The sequence below is a fragment of the Lipotes vexillifer genome, unplaced genomic scaffold, assembly GCF_000442215.2.
Source record: "Lipotes vexillifer unplaced genomic scaffold, Lipotes_vexillifer_v1.1 scaffold1674, whole genome shotgun sequence".
Lineage (NCBI taxonomy): Eukaryota > Metazoa > Chordata > Mammalia > Artiodactyla > Lipotidae > Lipotes > Lipotes vexillifer.
The window spans coordinates 490,152-509,619 of NW_006781722.1; the positions used below are offsets into that span (position 1 = coordinate 490,152).

Below are 19,468 nucleotides of genomic sequence, written 5' to 3' on the forward strand. Positions count from 1 at the left end.
TATATATATATATATATATATATATATATATAATTTCAAGTTTGTGTGTACTTTCAATGAATCATACATAAGTTAATTATCTTGCTTAAAATTTTCATTAAGCTCATCAATTTTGTGAAACAATTTAAAAACATTGGAGACCACCAACCTCTCTTGTGTTGGCATACATTATGGTCCAGGCTGCAGATTTTCATCTTAACTCTTCTTGTCCAAAGAGGGGAACACCATACTTCACTCCTGCATGTTCATGGAACAGGGTTTCACCTTGTCCATAAAAGGAAAAACTTTCTCTTTGGAGGAACCTCTATGATGGTGCATTTTCCCAGAAAACTTGCTGAGAAGTGAAGTCTCTAATTGCCAGTTTTCTACTTTAGCCTTATTCTATGCTTTAGTCAGGTCCTTGTACTTGATCTCTATTAATACAGTTTGTTTTTCATATTTCTGAAGGCCATATGTGAAGTGGCTAAAATCATGGTGTCAGAGAGACAAGAATTCAATCAGTGTATGTTAAGTCCTTGACATATTTGAGTCGGGTCGGGTAGGGAGACCTGCTTTGTCTTCTCAGCATCCTTGTTTAGTTTATTAATTTCTCTTGGATCTTCTGTTACTTCAGTTTTATTCTTCTGTAAGAAAAGCTATCAAAACAGTGGCAAACAGGCCAGTCCCATAATCCCTTATTTGGCTTGTGTGTTGAAGATTACAAAGGAGAATTATCAGACTTGAAATATAGAATGAGAAACTGTTAAGGTCAACTCCCCCCAAACCTGAAGTTTTCATTATTAGAAATGCATTTTGGGGGACAAATGCTTTCGTTTAAAATCATTTTGTCAGAGGGGACACTCAGGCTGGTGAGACAGGGTAGACAAGGCAGTAGCAGTCCTCAGCTAACAATCGACAATACATGGAGGCTTTGAATTTGCCCAGAATATCTTCTGGGCATTAAACATACTAAATCTACCCTTAAAAGAAGCAAAGTTTATCAGTTTCACTCATCTTCGTCAAAATTAGCTAAGATCTGTCATGCACTACATAGTAAAGCTTTTATCTATTCTCATCAGTACTGCCCAATAGATATTTATGCAGCGTTAGAAACGTTCTATCTGTAAGGCAGCCACTAGCCACAGGTGGCTGTGGAGCACTGGGAATGTGACTAGTAGACTGAGGAACTAAAATTTTAAATATTTAAAATTTAAATAGGTAGATGTGGCTAGTGGCTACTGTATTGAACAGCACAGCTCTAGGTAATGCTCATATGATTTCGATCAGAATGAAGCTTACAGAGAAAGAGGTTGGCACTCCTTCTCTATTGGTCAGATAGCAGCAGGTCACACCTTTGGAAATTTTACGAGGCTGAATCTCCTCTTTCTTGGGCTCTATGTGACAAAATGGGCTCTTACTGCTCATGATTTAGGAGCAATTAGTCCTGTCTAAACTTAGATTTGCTTTCCTTCTCTCCACAGTATCATTGGGTTTATTTTTAATTCCTTGTTTTGTCTTTGATTTTCAGTTCCTTGACCGTTATTCTGTGGCCTGCCCCTTCTCTTTATGTAAGTAAAAGTGGTTTTTTTCCTTTTCAAAAAAGCACCAGATTTGGGAAATTTGGGTCTTTTTTTTTTTTAATTTTTATTTTATTTTATTTTTTTAACATCTTTATTGGGGTATAATTGCTTTACAATGGTGTGTTAGTTTCTGCTTTATAACAGAGTGAATCAGTTATACATATACATATGTTCCTTTATTGGCATGTTCTCCAGTTGACATTGTTGTGGTTTCCAGTGCTTCTTCAGTGTGTATTAGCTTCTTTTGTGTTTGGAGTCAACGCTGTCGGTGGTAGTAGTAGTTGCCATCATGAGGGGGCTGAAAAGACCAGCATCCCAAGCCACTGGACTTATATGATGACTTCCTTTGATTTTTTTTCTCTTTCACTTAATCTGTTCTTTTCTTCTCAAATGTAAGACAGAGCACGGAGAATAATTTTATCCATGCACGTTATTTACTGTGTTAATGACACATTCAATCTTTCTCCTGCCATCTTACTATTATTATTATTATTTACATCTTTATTGGTATAATTGCTTTACAATGGTGTGTTAGTTTCTGCTTTATAACAGAGTGAATCAGTTATACATATACATATGTTCCTTTATTGGCATGTTCTCCAGTTGACATTGTTGTGGTTTCCAGTGCTTCTTCAGTGTGTATTAGCTTCTTTTGTGTTTGGAGTCAACGCTGTCGGTGGTAGTAGTAGTTGCCATCATGAGGGGGCTGAAAAGACCAGCATCCCAAGCCACTGGACTTATATGAAGACTTCCTTTGACTCAGCCACGGCTGCTGTTTGCAAAAGTCACTGCTCTTCTAAACTACAGCTTGCATTCTTCAGTCAGATACCAGCCACAGTTGGGCTTTTGCTCCACTGTCAATCAATGGGCAATTGTTTATTCTTCAGTTATACACCCATCCCTGGCCCAATAGTTTTTAATTTCAACTTCTAGATCAGAGCTTTCATTTTTTGGACAAAATTTCTAGTATCCTTTTACAGGAGGTACAAGACTGAAGTACAAAACTTTAGTTATTTAGGCTAAAATTGTGTGTGAAACAGTAAAGTACAGAAAAAAAAAAAGAGAGAGAGAGAGAGAGAGAGAAATCATGTGCCAGGAGGTTTATACAAGGTACCATTCTTTTTTTAGAAAAGATGGAAAGTCATTTGGGGAGAAAAAAACAACAACAACAACTTGATTTCAGATGAAAAGAGAGAACATTTATAATTTAAAGCCCAAATCAGGCTGCACTGAGTTGGTTTGGATAAATTTCACCTTGAGCTGCTTGAAAGAGATTCTGGGGCCACGAACCCAAATAATCAAAGTCACTACCTGAGACACCACCCAAGAGATGCTACAGGTAGTGGCAGTTACCTCACGTGATAAATATTATCAGCATCCTTCCAGCTGCTTCTCACTCTCTGGTGAACGCTGTCCCTTATTCACAGCATACTATCTTCACTGACTCCTTCACACTCTGAGGTATTTCTTGTGTTGCAATCATTTGCACAGAAAGGAGGTTCCCAAGGCTCTTTTGCTTGCGTGAGGCTTCCACTCACATTCCTGGAAGCTAGTTGCAAATATATGTAGGGGAGCAGAATCTTCCAAAGGATGCTAAGGCTAAAGTCTAAAGTGACATTTATTTGACAGAGAAAGGAGATTGATTAAACTCCCCAGAGACTGGTGCTGTGTGTAATGCATTTATACAGCAGGGGTGGGTCCTCTCTGCCCCTGACAAGTCTTGTTATTCCTCATTCTTGGTGTTGATAGAGTGGGTCTGTCAGTGATTCGGAGGGTGTCAGCATGCATGCATGTGGTTACCACTTTACGTCTCTGCATCCCGACTCCAGTTACCTAGCACTGCATATTTCTAGTCCTCTGACTGGCAAATCATTTTTGTTGCAGTTCTTTTGTGTAAAAACAGTTCACATAATAGCTCTGTGTTAGACAAGGCATTAATCCTCACATCACCGGGGATGAATCAGCACCGTGCACTTCTGCCCGCACGGCTCAGCTATTATGACGTCAGCACTGGAGGGCAAGCCTCAGACATAAGCAGTGCAGCAGCCTGGAGACCTGGGTCACAGATTAGAAATCGATGGGAGACCTTTGAGATAAAAAACGTAATTGAAAGGCTGTCTCTGGCTCATAGGAAAATGTGAAGCTGATTCTATGCTATATCAACCATCAATCTCACAGCTTCTAGAGAGATCCAAGTTTTTAACCAGAGAGGAGGCTGAGCAAATGACCTGAATGGGCTAATAGCCCATCCACATATCCACTAACCTTTTCCCACCCCCCAGGCTAGGCTTCATGCTTGCTTAGATTGTTCCAAATCCTGAGACTGCCTTTATTTCAAAGGTGACAGGGCCTATGACAGTCCTGCTGTCCTCAAGTGCCCCACAGACACAGATGATGGCTCCAGAGGTGGTGCCCCAGGTGCCCATCAAAGGGAGAAGAAAAGTTCCTTGGGGACAGATCAAAACATTACTCTCCCCAGTGCTTCTAGTTCCTAGTGCCTCTTTAATGGCCTCCTCCAGACAGGTGCAGCATTCTGCCTGTTCAACTTTTTTCTCCTCGGCACTGCATTTAGTCCAAAGTCCCAGTCTGGATTTGACACAGATTTCAATAGGAGCTGTATAGCTTCCAGATGTTCCCCCAAAAGTGTTTCATCCCATTAATCTTTAGCAGAGCAAAGAGGAGCCCTCTATAACCTGCCATGCTGCCTTGAAGCAGATAGCACAGACTCTCCCTATTTGAGAAACTAGGTTCTTTAAAGGTAGACCTCTCTACAGTTCGTACTAAGGTTCATTCTCAGAACAACACCTTTCCATATTGAAAACTAAATGTTGAAAAGGCTGAAAATTAACTGCCTACATTCTCTGTTAATAAGACATTCCTCCATCACACCCTCTATCCCTCACTCTTCCTTTCACCCTGTGATAACCATCTAAAGTGCCTTACTGCTGGGGTCTTCTGCCTTCATTAGATTGCTAGTAGGCCCCTACCCTGCTTCTAGAAGCTAATACTACTGCTTGGCTTAGGTTTTGATTGATTATCATGCACAGCTCTTCATTCAGTTTTCAGTCAACAAACACTTATGGAAAGCTGGTCACTATGCTCAGTTCCTAAAACTGCTATATAAATAAGAAATGCTCCCCATTGTTAAAAATCTCACAGTCCAGTAGGGGAGATATATAGTAAATAAAGGCCATGCCATGTGATAGGCACTGGAATGGACGTATATACAAGATGTAGCGAGGGGAACAAGAAAGGAGCACCCGCCTGTGTGTAGGAGGTGGCCAAGCTGGGCCTGAAAGTCTAAAGAGTGAATTGTAGTTTACCAGGTGGATGGGAGGAGGGGAAAGCAAAAGGGGATCATAATCAGAAAAAAAGCCAGAGGAAAGTCAGAAGGTATCTGCGCAGCAGCCTCATCCCGAGTTCCTGGCTAGAGCTTGGTGATTGAAAGGGGATCCTTTCAAAGGAGATGAGGCTGGAAAGTGGGCAGGAGGCAGATCACGAGGGCCTTGTATGCAGAGCAAAGAAGTTTGGACTGGAAGCAGCAGGCTTGGGGACGCTCTGAAGGATTTTAAGTAGATTTATGTTTTAGGAGAAGAGCATTCTGGTGACTGAGAAAAGGGAGACCAGATCATAGATGAAAACCAAGGGCCTGAACTGTGCAGTGGGGCTGGGAGTGGAGGGGAGGGGCGATTCGGTAGTGCTGACATAGACACTGACGTTTGCCTAGTGCCAGCCTGGCTTGGCCCCGTGCATAATCCTTGCCTTCTAGGAGAAAGGCTGATATGTTCTTTGGGGCCAAATTTCAGGCCAAAATAGACCTTTATGGAACCTTCACCAGAGACCTCAACTTGAGTCTGACCTACCGCTCTCCAGAGATGTGTGTGTCTCTCTCCCATAGTGGCCTTGGGGGAGTGGCAGGCAGAAAAGGAGAGAACATTGCCAGTGTCCCGCTTTTCTCTTCTTTCACCTGAAAATGAAACCATTTCTTAATAATATCCCCCTAAAGTCAATCATTGCCCCAGTTTCCTATCATTTTCCCACTGCTGCCCTTTTCTGAGGAGAAGTTCCAAGCCATTGAGCTGAATTGCAACTTATGCACAGCCGGGTATTGAAACAATGCAGTGTATTTGTTCCTTCTTTCTGAATTAGAGTTCACCATAAGTGTGCTTTTCTCTTGTTCACTTTGGGCTGCCAGGACAATTTAAAGGAAATTTTCAACAGCTTATGTTGCATGTACCATGTTCTTTTTTGCAAATGAGAGGATGTCTGTGGGTGTGTTTAAGTCTTCTCTGTACTACTTTCTGGAGAAAGGTTTGAGGAGATGAACAAGATAAGGAGTAGAGACCTATTGAAAGCCCAGGTCCCTTCAGTGACCTGAGTGCAGAACGTAGGCTGGTGATCAGATGGTCAATTATGTGTTTGTCAAAGCACAGTGGGCTGCATTCCAGACTGCCAGCTTTGGAGGCCCGGCTTCTGCCAACCAAATGTCATCTGGGAACATGCAACACTGGGCACTGTGAAGGAGTTTGAAATAGACCATGCCACAGCCAACCTACTGCCAGTCTTATAGCACCAATATGGCATGCACAGCCGGGCCCCATGTTTCAGAGCTCAGGAATTCACTGTTCTAAATTCAAGAGGTCAGATGGGTTCATGTTTTCAAAGCCTATGTTCTCTGCTTTGAACATTGTGACTTGCTCCTCTGTGATTTCCAAGTGATTTTTTCCAGTCACATCGCTGTGGAAACCACTCTTTTTGTGATGGTTATGAGAGCCTTGTCAATGTCCCAGAGGAGAGAAAAAAAATAAACTTGCTCTGACAATGACTATGATTCCGACATAGGGATTCCAACTCTTAGGAAATTACATTAAAGGTGCAGAGCTTTTAAAATATCAGGAACCACCTTGGCAACTTATAAAAAGCAGAAGGGCTTTGCCTATTTTATAAAGTGATTTGCATATACCTGCATAAATAATGTCCCCACCTGTACTTTTATGCATTTAGGTTGAATAAATTAAATTCAGTGATCTTTAAAATATTCACTGTCTTTCATTGCTCAGATACCATTTTCAGGACCCTTCCTCCTCATTTTTTTGTCCTGTAGTAGTAGTGGCTATTTTTTTCAATCTTTTGACTAATTCAGAGAATCAAAACACTTCTGCAGACCAGCCTACCACAGCCAGGAGCATTACCTCCCTCTGTTTGCACTTCTCTTAGCCTTTCTACCTATTAGGCCATGCTTTCCATATGCTTTTCATAAAGGAAGTGCGGGGGGAGTATATTACTAAAAGGAAAACACACTGATACACATCTCAGGGACACACTCATATTAACCTTTCTTTCTTAGGCCACTGCCACCACTAACCCTAACCCTAACCCTAACCCTTCAGGAACCATCCAGCCACTAAGCCATATCAGTTGTAACTTGGGCCTTCAAATCAAAGCCTGGTTAGTAGGCCAGCCTTAAACACAATCATCCCATAAGCTATAAGTACTTATTATATACAAAGAATCATATTTAGTGGAAAGTTAAAACATAAACTAGGACATTGCCCTCACTTGCTCTTAAGAAACTTAAAACTGAGTTAGGAAAAGAAGTCGTACTATTGAGTGTTCATATGCGTAGCAAATAATAAATAACAATTCCAAAAGGAATGAAACATTCCAATAAGTACTATAGGATTTCATTCGTGAAAGAGAGCCTTGAGGGCTGGAAAACTTCATGTAAAATGCGATTTAGCTGGGTCTTGAAAAATGGCTAGAATGTAAACAAGATGAAGAATAAAGGAATGGTATTCCAAGCAAAAGCATAAACCTAAGTGTGGGAATCTTTGAAGGGGTACAATAAATAGCACTGTTTTTCCCCACTCAAATTCTAAACCCATTGGAAAATAAGACAAAAGAACTAATGGCTGAGGAACCAAAATTTTTGCCAGAGTCTGGGTGGACAGATGTAACTTAGTATGAGAGGTAAAAAGAGCTCACTGACTCCCTTCCTCCCAGGGGAAAATTTGGGTCTGCATAAGAACAACACTTTTCCAGGTCACTAACTCCCACTAGTCTAAGTAGTCAAGGAAGGAGAAAGTCTAAATTCCCGTACTTATAAACTTTGATAGATCAGTTCCACCTAACTGAGAAACATGGACCAAGGACTGTCTTACCAACATGATGACTTTCCTCCATGGAGAAGTATAAGGAATGAGGCCAGAGGCAAGATATGTTTAGAAAACTTCCCTATGGAAACTGGGAGTGGGGAAGAGGCATTCCTATAAACCCTAAGATCCACAGGCTGGAAAACAAGAAGAGGAAATATTGAGTAAGATGAAAATGTGAACCAGAGCCAAGAGGCCAAATAAGGCTCTCATCTGCCTAAGGGGACATACCTGAGGTTGAAACCAGTAGTCATAGAATTATTGGAGACCTAAACTAAGGGATCCTTTTCAGACTCTCAAATTCACCAGAATCAGAATCCCAGGAACAAGCAAGAAATGAAGATAATCGACTAAAACCTAGTTGGGAAAAAAAATACAAAAACCCTTATCTTTTGTTAAACTAGTAATAACAATAAGAAATAGCATTTGTTGAGTGCTTGCCTTTCTTTAGGTACTGGACAAAATACTATTAATGGTTATATGATTTAACCTTTTAAACTACTCTTATTAAATAGGTAATGTTATAATCCTAATTTTGAAGATAAAATGGAGATTTTGTATGTTTGAGTAATTTTTCCAAGAATGCCTGGGAAGTGATAGAGATAGAACTTGAATCCAAGACTATCTGTCTTAAAAGTCTTGGCTGAATTTCATTAAACACAAAGTAAATGTCTACTAAGTGCTGAAAGTATAATAATGAGCAAAACAGACATGGTCTCTGCCCTACTGGAGTTTATAATTTGGGGGATGAAAGATGGATATTAACCAAACTGTCACATGAAAGAACTTATAACTGCAAACTGGGCTTTCTGTTATGACATTAAAATGCCAGGTTTTCTAAGAACAAATATAGGAGGGGAATACTTAATAATAATAATAGTAAATATAGGAGGGGAATATTTAATAAGTGAGTCTGGAAGTACAGTACAAGCTTCCCTGAGGAAGTGACATTGAGCTGACATCTGAAGATGAAAAATAAGAAGTGAGATTAGGTGGTGGAAGAGGTTTCCAGGCTGAGGGAACAGCATGAATGAAGACCCTGAATGTAGCAGAATAGAGAGAATGAGGTGAAAAGCAGCCAGGTTGAGGCTGAAGAGATAATACAGGGCCTGATAATATCAGGATCTTTGTCAGCCATATTAAGGACTTGCCTCAGGGCAATAGGAAAGCAAATTTAAGAATGAAAGTGGCATGATCAACTTTTTATTCTAAAAAGATCATGCTAGTCTTGTACATTTATCCCAAACAAGCAGAAACATATCCACACAAAAATCAAAATTTATGGCAGCTTTATTCATAATAGCCCAAAACTGGAAACAACCCAGATGTCCTTCAATGAGTGAATGGTTAAACTGTAGTACAGCCATACCATGGAACTGTTCAGCACTCAAAAGTAATGAACTCTTGGTATGTACAACAACTTGGATTAATAGCAAAGGTGTTACACTGAGTGAAAAAGCCAATTTCATTTATATAGGATTCTTGAAATGAGAAAATTATAAAGATGGAGAACAGATTAGTGGTTATCAGAGATTAGGGAGTGGGGGAGAGATGGAGCTGACTGTGGCTGTAAAAGTGTAGGCCAGAATATTCTTATTATGTAACTGTATTTGGACTGTGGTGGTGACCATGCAAATCTATACATAAGGATACAGTAGCATAAAACTACATACACACACATACATGAGTGCATGCAAAATGAGTGAAATCTGAATAAGGTGGATGGATTGTACCAATGTCAATTGCCTGACTGTGATATTGTACCATAGTTAAACAAGATATTATATTGGGCCAATATATCAATAATAGAGGGGTAGAGGGTATACCAGATCTTTCTTTATTATCTCTTACAATTGCATGATAAACTACCATAATTTTGAGATTAAAAGTTAAAGAAAAAGATCAAGCTAGTTTCATTATGGTAAATGGTCTAGAAGGAGCAAAAGTAAGGAGGCTGCTGTAATAGAACAGACAAGAGATAGACTAGGGTAGTGACAAAGGGAATAGAAGAATAATAAATGGAATCAAGAGATAATTCAGAAGCAAAATATACAGGATTTTCTTATGGATTGGATGTGGGAGATGAAGGAGAAAGAAGTGGCAACTATGACTACTGGTTTTATGCTTGTAAAACAATATGGAGGATGGTGCAACTCAGGGTTATATGAAACACCAGAGGAGAACTGGGGTGGAGAAAAGATCATAAGATCTGTTTTTAAAATGTCCAGTGCCAGATGCTTTTGATAGAGATAAGTGATCATATTGAGTAGGCAGAGGAATATATACAACTGGAATTCAGAAGTAAAGCAAAGGCGAATGAAGCTGTTGGCATGAATGATAATTGCCTAGGGGCAAGGTTAGATTGAGAAGAAGGCCCCAAGTGGGACTTGAAGAACTCTTAATATTTAATCAGCTGGTAGAGAAAAATGAGGATGTGAATATCCTCAGAAGGAACGGCTAAGAGGTAGTAGGAAAATAAGAAAACATTGGCACAGAAGCCAAGAGAAGAAAGTGTTTCAAAGAGAGTGGTCAGTAGCAACCACTGAGAAGTCAAGTGAGTTAAGGACTGAAAAATATATCACTTAATATATTAATCTGGAATTATTGTTGACCTTAGCAAAAGGTGGCTTGTTGAAGAGGTAGAAGCAGTAATTTATTCATCATAGGGTGAGGAAAGCATAAGAAGTGAAGAAACAAAGACAGCAAATGTGTATCAGTCTTAGAAGTTTTACTGTAAAGGAAAAGAAAATGAGCTAGTATAATATCTTTGGAATGGGGGAGTGAGGTCAAAAATTTGGGGGGAAAAATGGAGATACTGGCATCTTTATATGCTTAGGAGAATACAGTAGAGAGGAGAGATTCAGTGTATAGGAGAGACAAGAGGATGGGATGATTGGTGGTGGAAGATTCCTGATAAGGACAGAGACATGGAATCCTGAGCACAAGTGGAAGGAGAGAAGTAGGGACATCTCTTCTATAGTTAAAAGAAAAAAGAAGGAACGGTAGGGATAGATGCAAGCCACGTGTTACGTTTGGTACTGAGAAGTTGAGAGGTTTCCCAAGTGATGGCTCCTAGGGAGCAAGGTCCTGCTAAGAATAAGTGGGGAGGAGATTTGAGGAAAGTCGAGGTTTAAAGTAGTTCTTGGGACAAATGGGCAGTAGGTTAGCCAGAAAAACAGCGGTATTCTCCTTGGCATTGTGGAAGGTCTAGGTGAGCCCGGTGGGTTAATGTGGTACCTGTCTGTCTTGTGTGATTTTCTCCAGCAGTTCAGTGATGAAGGAGTTCAGTGATGAAGGTGGAAGCTCAGAGGAGACGTGCACTTGAGTTCAAATTAGGATGGAGCTTTACCTAACGTACATGAAAAGATATTAGAGTTTTTAGCTTCGTTTTGGTTCTATTAGCGGCCAGAATGAAAAGGCAGTGAAAGGGCTCTGTTCAGTTCTCTAAGCATCTGGTGAGTACCTACATTGCACCAGGCACTGTGTTTGGTATACAAAAAAGAGTCTAGTGAAGTTTAAAGACTGCCATCTGGTCCAAAAGGCCAGGAACAGGTGATTAGATAACCTTTACCAAAAGACACAGAAACCCATGTCATTACTTTTCTTTCTTCTGCCCATTCCTTCCTCCCATCCTGGCATTACCCAATTATTTTCTTGCTTTCTCACAAAATATCTACTGTCTGCCTTATTGCCAAGCCTCTAATATGCATCATACAAATATGAGTGACAATTCTGATTTCTCCCATCATCATTTTGCTAAAATACGGTCATTTAGGAACAATTAGATCATCCACTTGAAGTGTGGTATTGGTACCGTGTGAATTTTCTCTAAATTTTAAAAGCTTCCCTCTAACTATACAGAAAGGCAATTTATTTGAAAGAGGGATGGAGAGAAAAAGAGTGGGTAGATGACAGAGAAGAAAAAATAAGAAAAAGAAAGCTAATTATCTATAGAAGACCTTATATAGCAGCTCACCCTTGTCATTCAAGGGAACTCCCACTTGAAATGAGTAGATGAGCCTCCATTCCTAATGGTGGCCTACACCATCAGCTTCCAAAACAGCTTCCAAACCTGGAGACATTCCAGAGTGCTACAGACTAACTAAATTCCAGCTTCTGGTAATGTAAGACAAGATATGAAGAAGACCTGAAGAATATGGACATTCCTAATTCCAGTAGCAGTAGGATTCCTCACTCAGATTTATTCTAAGCATTATAAAGTGGTGGCTCACAAAGAGGTGGTGGTAATGACAGCTTTCCTTTATTTGAACACATTCCATTCTGCTAGATTCCCTTTAGGAAATGACATTAGGACCATTTGACTCAAAACTAAATTGCAGATACATCTGGGGTAAAATTTGGCAGCTGCTGAGCAAAGCAGCTGTATTTTTTTAATATTTACTTCTTTCATGATTCTATAATTCACACTTATTGTAAAATATTAAGAAGGTAGAGAGTATAGAGAAAACATCCACAATCCCACTAAGCAGAAAAAAGCTATTATTAACAATTTTTTAGATCACCTTCTAGTCTTTTCTCTGAATTTTAACATAGTTGAGCATACACTGTATGTATAGGGTTATATCCTATTTTTTTTACTAACAAGTGCTTCTCAGTGTAATTACATACTTTTTGTAAATGCCACCATAATGTCTGAATAATTTTCTATCATATAAAATCCCCAGAATTTTCCTAACGATGCTCTAGGTATAGATATTTGGGTTATTTCCAGTATTTGAGCTTTTAAACTTTAAAGTCTTTTAAGGTGAGAACTATAATGTGTCACCTGAATTGTCAAACTTGGAGGAAACTTGAGGCAGGCAGTGATGCCACCCATTCAAGAGAATGGTCACCCTATTAAGAGAGTAACTAACTGCTAAGACTATGAAACTCATATTTCAATTTTTAAGTAGTTGTTGCAGCATTTAAGCTTTTTTCCCCTAAGGTTAAAATTCTAATTTTTACTTCTAAAGTATACATTTAGTTTGGCTTGCATTTGTTACAATGATGATATAAAAGGAAAAAAAAAATCCATTCAAAGATCTCACTGCTCAGAGATAACCACTGGTAACACTTTGGGGAATATATTTCCAAACATATCTATTTATCTGTCTCTTTTTCTTTCTCTTTGTCTTTCTCTTTTCAAAATGAAAGGAAAATCTACTGGCTGTTTTGTAATCTTGTTTTTTTATTCAACATTGTAATAAGCATTTTCCATGTTAATAAATATAGATCTACATTATCTTTTTGACAGCCACATTGTACTCCAGTGGAGGGTAATTTATTGAATTAGTCACTTATTGATGGACATTTAGGATATTTGGAAATTTTTTCTAACCAAACAATGCTACAGTAATCATCTCTATACATGTGTGCATTTGTTTTTTAAATTCACTTGCCTGATTATTTCCTTAGGATAAATTTCTAGTAGTGGAACTGCCAAAGTAAAGTTTATCTACTGCTAAACTGTCCTGCAACAAAACTGTATCAATGTATACCCCCGCCAGCAAAGAGGCTGCCCATTTCTCTGCATCTTCACTAATTCTGTAATTGTCAATTGAACTTTTTGCCATATAAGTGAAGAGTTTCGTATTGAGGGTATGAGATGCTTTTTCCAAGCATACAATCAAGTCTGAAAACTTAAAGAAAAATTTATTAGATTTTCTTACATGAAAATAAAAATCACTATGGTAGAAAGTATTTTTAAAAAAACTGGGGAAAATATTGTGACATATGTCTAATATTTTTTTTTGGCTGAATTTTTCACTGATTTTTCTGTTTTTTTTTTTTAACATCTTTATTAGAGTATAATTGATTTACAGTGGTGCGTTAGTTTCTGCTGTGTATCCCTAATATTTTAAGAGTAGGTGTAAGTCAACAATGAAAAGGTGAATAATACAGTAAAAACTTGGGAAGGGCAAATGAGCAGCCTCACAAGTGTTTAGTTGTTTAGTCTCATCCTCTGCTCAAAGGCAGTGCTCCTCAGGCCCTGTGAGGTCACCCCCAGCACTGTTTCCTGTGCTCTGCACGCAGCCCACACCCTCACCACCCTCCCAGCGAAAGCTGTGGGGAGAAAAGCACTACTCAGGGGACCCGCAGAGTTCCTGGGTGAGGGACTGATAGTACTTCCCTTGGTTATATACATTCATGTTTATTTGACATCACCATCCCCCAAAGCGGCAGGCTAATTGTTCACTCACATGAATGTGAAAATGATCATCTGAGCTCTGCCATCAGACTCCAGAATCAGTCAATTATTGGGAAGGGGAAAAATACACACTGGCAACATTGCTTGATCCATGTCTCCAGGGCAGAATTGACACTATTCTTCTACCAGATGTAGATAGAGATTTCTGGATGTTCTCATAAATAAAGTGCTAGAGGCCATGTCATCAGTGTCCTCCACCTTTCCCTCTCTCTCTCTCTCTCTCTCTCTCTCTCTCTTTCTGACTCCCATGTGTATTACTACATACTTAATGAAATGGAATATTTATCAGCAACTTCAGGGAAAGTGAAAGACGCTAGAGAGGCAGAAATGCCACACTGACAGCATCCCTTCACAGTGCAGACTGACAGAGCATCTTCCCTATGTTTTGGGATAGGGAGCATCTGATTCCTGGAGTGTGTACCCCAAACTTCTCAGAGGGGCAGGAGTTGTGCAGCGCTGTTCTGAGTGGTAATTGGAGCATTCCTTCAGCACAAAAAGTTCATTTGCAGATGATAAGGGATGGCACGTGCTTCGGGGCACCCTTTCTCCCTCTTTAACAGAAAACCATGTCTGAAAGTCGTATGCAGTGCCTTAAATCCTTAGGTAGTGTCCAGAAAGGAAGCAGAAAAGAGGCAATCATGTTCAAGGTTGTACAGAAGCTCCTTTAAGCCAACCACAAGCTAAGGCAAATGGTAGGACCCAGGCCTAGTAAATGACTCCTCTACCTGAGCAGTGAAACTGCCCAAGGTGGGAGCACGTGACTACGAGCTAGGTTTCAGTGATGCCCCTGGAGCAGTTAGAGGCCGCACTGCCATGCTGCCAACTCAGAGTGCCGAATGTCTGGCTTTCTTAATGATGCCCTTAGGAAACGTCACATATTATACCCCTCCCTCTATAACATAGCTTATACTCAGAGGCCAAACAGGGACCCAGTAATGATGGTTAATGTTGAGTGTTATTAATTAATGTTGAGTCTCCCTCATGTTCATTCTCACCCTTTTCTTTTCTTCCCCAAACATGGTTGCCAATTTAAAGTTGGGCAAAGGTGTGTATATAGGGTCTACATTATATATATGTATGGTACATATGCCGCCTACTTATTCAAAGAGTCTTTCTACTCTCTTGCACAGGAGGTCTTTGTAGTGATAAAATTAAGGGGTTTTTTTCTTTCACTGGATTCTTCTTTTATGCACTCTTTCTGTGGTCTCTGTTATTTCTCATTTCTTCTAATGTGAGCTTATTGAAGACAAATCAGGCATACCTACCTTGTTCCGGAGAATCATTTCCATATTATTTTAAATGGACCACCTTACGTCTCACACTTTGGTAGGGTAAAACTGATTCCACCTTTAGTTCCTACCTGGAAATTTCTAGGCTTTTAGTACATGGAAAATAATTATCACCTCTAATTTAAAGTTAACCCTGTATTTTGGGTGAGAGAAGCCTGTGTCTCATGACAGAATTTGAGTAAAAATTACTCTTAAATCCTCTGACAATGTCCTTCTTTTTGGTCCTTACAAGCTAGTCAAGGACACATAAGAGAAGTAACAGGAAGTCTCTAGTTAGAATCGTTTCCTGGGATTTTTCCCCCTGCTTTGCTCCATCATCATCGGACTTAAATAGTGTCCACTGCATTAGTTCTTTACCAATAGATTCCACATACTCCTCTACCCGTTTTTTCTTTTTTTAATTTTATTGAAGTATAGTTGATTTACAATGTTGTGTTACTTTCTTCTGTACCGCAAAGTGACTCAGTTATACATATATATATTCTTTTAAACATCCAAAAAACAATCTGTGAAAGCAATGATAACCACAATGAACAGCAAAAGGATGAACATGAAGGTGCAAAAGGGGACACCACAGTCATAGAATGTGGCAGAGGAGAGTAAGAAAATGTAGATTTTTTTTCTAGAATGTGTTTGAGCCTATATGACTCTACCAGTTTTATAATAGCACTTTGCAGTGAAGCTTAGGAAGAACCTTAATACTGTTTAGTTTTCCCAAAATGCATGAAGTATCTGTTGACAGTGTGTCTATATCTATCTGTCTATCTCTGTTTATAAAGAGTCAATTTCTTGATCATCTTATTATCACCAGTCATTAACATCACTCGTCTAGAATTGGTACAGAGGTCAGCCACCTCACAGTAGGCTGTGTGTTCACCACTCCACTCCAACTCTCCGATATACCTAGGAAAAGAATTTCAGAAATGTACACTAACATCCAGAAAACTGCTTCAGAGATCTGAATCTTGGTGCAGGAATCCAAGAGAAATCTTACTGGCCACTATTATTGGGAATTTTCCCCTTTTCCTCAAACAACAAAGAACTATAGCCAAAGCACTTTAAAGACATCCTTTTGAGTGATTTTGATATTGGATTCTGGTTTATTCTTTCTGAGAAAATGAGGGATTGCATTTAAATTCCAGATAAATGCTTTTACCTAATAGGAAATTAATGTATAATTTTTGACTGTTGTGAAACAATGATCTTTCATGAAGTTCAGTGTCTAATAATCATTTCCTCTTTGGTAATGACCAAGAGATAGAGGTTTTCTTTAGAGAGGAGACAGGAGCTCTTTGGGTAGCCCCACAAAGGGACACAGACTTTGAAACAGGAAGGGATGCAATTAGAAGCCAGAAAAACAAGGGAGAGCTGGGTGCACATTAACAGTGCCAGCAACCCTAAAACGAGTTAGGCTTTAGTTAAGATGTAATCGAAAACACATACTCTAGATATTCATCCATTTCTAGGATTGTGCAGGGGTTTACTTTCCTCTCATCTCTTAGCAAAAAATAACTTGATCTAAGAAGAAAGATTTCCCCACACCACAGTCAGTTTATTTCATGGGAACAGTACACCCTTGGCAGATCACACTGACTTGTGGACCAGCCTGAGGATCCAGGGAAAACAGACTGAGTGACCCAAAGGGACAGAGTCAAGGCCAGGTGTGGACAGGAGTCTTTACCATCTTCCAAAAACTACCCCAAGTCAGTCATTTATTTCCTTTCTCAACAATAGGCATTAAAAAAAACTTAAAGATCAAAGGTCCTTTTCAGACCTGAGCTATTGATGTGATTGTAAAGATTATTTCTAGGTCAGCTACTGCTACCTTTGTCTGTAGCTGGACCCTCAAAGCAGTCCAGTACAGGAACGCATGCGCACACTGTTTGTTGGTATGGGCTTCTCTCCTGCCTATTAGATGCATTACAAAGTTGCTTTTAATGGGGCCTCTCTGCATTCAACAGAAATATTTCTGGAGCTCTCCTGGCTCCCACAACATTTGCTGGGTGCACATTTAATATGTTTTAGCTTTACTGCCTGAAGGTGGAATCAGGGACATCTACCTGCACATGACAGTGCTTTGGCTCTTGCAGTTGCAGAACTTAATGTATGTATCAGTAATGAAAATCTTAATTAAGAAAGCTGCATCATTGTCCATGAACACTCATTTTTCTCCCCCTGCAAAGCCCTTTGTGTATTGCAGTATATACCTGGTCCAGACAGACAGAGCCCTCGAAGAGCTTGTCTGGCAGATCTTCTCTTGATTATTAACAGCTAGCAAATGACAAAGTCTCGCTCTCCTTTTGTCTTGAAACTGAGGCTTGGAACAGCAGAGCACACAATGTACTGTAGGATTTGTTTGTGTTTTTTTAAACTTGCTTTTATTACGCTGGTGGGTTTAAAAATCCGACAGTGTTGATCAAAACTAATTTAGGTAACTTAGAGTTGCCAAAATACTAGCAGATGCATATTTACTCATATACTCTCAGAGAAATGTAATTTTCCATATAGAAACAATGCACAAACAAAAGAAGGGACAATTTTAAGCTGTTTGCCCATGTTTCTGGCGCCTTTGGCCTCCGTGCTTGAAGCCTGCCATGTCCCTACTTACATGACCTTAGCAGTTCCTTCTTTCTCTGTGTTGATATGCACATGCCAGTTTGTCATTTGTGCAAAGTAACATGATTTGGAAGATGTAATAACTTTAAACAGACAACTGACTGTACCCATAAAAAAATTGAGTCATTAAGATCTTTTGAAAAGGTGGCCTATAATTATGTTTATGAAACAATATCCAATTGTAATATTTTAATAATGCCCAAATCATAGTTCCCAAAATAAAGTTAATTCATTTAAAATTCTCTTAAAAGCCTCAAAATATTTTACTCTTAAAACGTAGCAACTCCATGACCTTGAGTTATGACCTACGTGATGAGGAGAGAGACTCATGTCTCCTCCACCTGTGTGTATGGTCAGTCTTCTGCATTTTTCTAAGTCCCTGGCCTTAACCATTTTCTGGCAGACCCATGTAAGTAATTGAATTGGGCTCCAGCTCTATACTTATATAATGGTTTCTACTGCAATAGAAGGACACACCCACCTAAAAAAGGTCTAGTAATAAATATTTAGAACCTGTCTTCTTACTGTACATATACTGCCCTCATCAAGAGAGGAGCAGATACACTGTCTCTGGTGGTTCTAGTATAATAATGTTTATTTACTCTGCTTCTTAGAACTTCACATGCTTTAGCTCATTTATTTTCATAATCACTATAAAGTAGGTAAGCCAGTTTTCTGCATATCAGTAACATGGGAAAATTTGTGTAAATATTCTCTAGGTATCATGTAAGATGTGAGGAAGACCTTATTATGGGAAAGTTATTTTCAAATATTCTTAAAGTCTCACGTTTGCACTCAACGTTTAAAATTAGGGTTAAATACGAAAAGTAAATAAAAATAGACTTATGGTTTTATACTAGAACCATAATAAGAGGTTACAAGAGATGCTATCAGGGCTCTTAGTTGCTAGATAGGAAGCACTATGAACAGGTTGTTTTACTCTGGAAGATTCTCCCTTTCAAGAACCATCTGGCCAGCACTGCCATAAATTCTAAAGCAACTGTGAAGTAACTGGCCTAGAAATATTGCAGGTATGTACTGTAAGGCATATAGTAGGCTGTCAATAAATGTTTGGAGAATGAATAAATAGATAAATTATGAATGAATAAGGGAAAGGATAAATTTTGTTGGCATTTCAAAGACTAAGCCAGAAGATCAGGTACTTTTCTTAATTTTGGAAAGTACTTGATTAGAAGTTTGAAGTGTGCTGAATTTCTAATCCTTGATATTCAACTTTCCAAGCAATAAAATACTCAATGTGGGTAGGGGGGAGGAAGGATGGATTGAGAGTTTGGGATTAGCAGATACAAACTATTATGTTTAGAATGGATAAACGGCAAGGTCCTACTGTATAGCACAGGGTGCTATATTCAATATCCTGTGATAAACCATAATGGAAAAGAATATGAAAAAGAATGTGTATATATATATATGTGTGTGTGTGTGTGTGTGTGTGTGTGTGTGTGTAACTGAATCATTTTGCTGTACAGCAGAAATTAACACAACATTGTAAATCAACTATACTTCAATAAAATAAAATTTTTAAAAATACTCAATAGAATTACAAAGAATCTTAAGGTTTAAAATGTGGGTAGGGCTTCCCTGGTGCCGCAGTGGTTGAGAGTCCGCCTGCCGATGCAGGGG

General features: G+C 39.1%; 1 protein-coding gene across 3 annotated transcripts in view; it reads left to right on the top strand.

Moving 5' to 3' along the window:
• Positions 1–19,468, top strand: part of ZBTB20 (zinc finger and BTB domain containing 20) — a 467,807-nt gene that overhangs the window by 295,892 nt on the left and 152,447 nt on the right. For all 3 annotated transcript variants that reach the window (XM_007454825.1, XM_007454827.1, XM_007454826.1), the window contains one exon: positions 1,508–1,547. The gene's annotated coding sequence lies outside the window, so the exon portion shown is untranslated. The remainder of the gene's footprint in view (positions 1–1,507; positions 1,548–19,468) is intronic.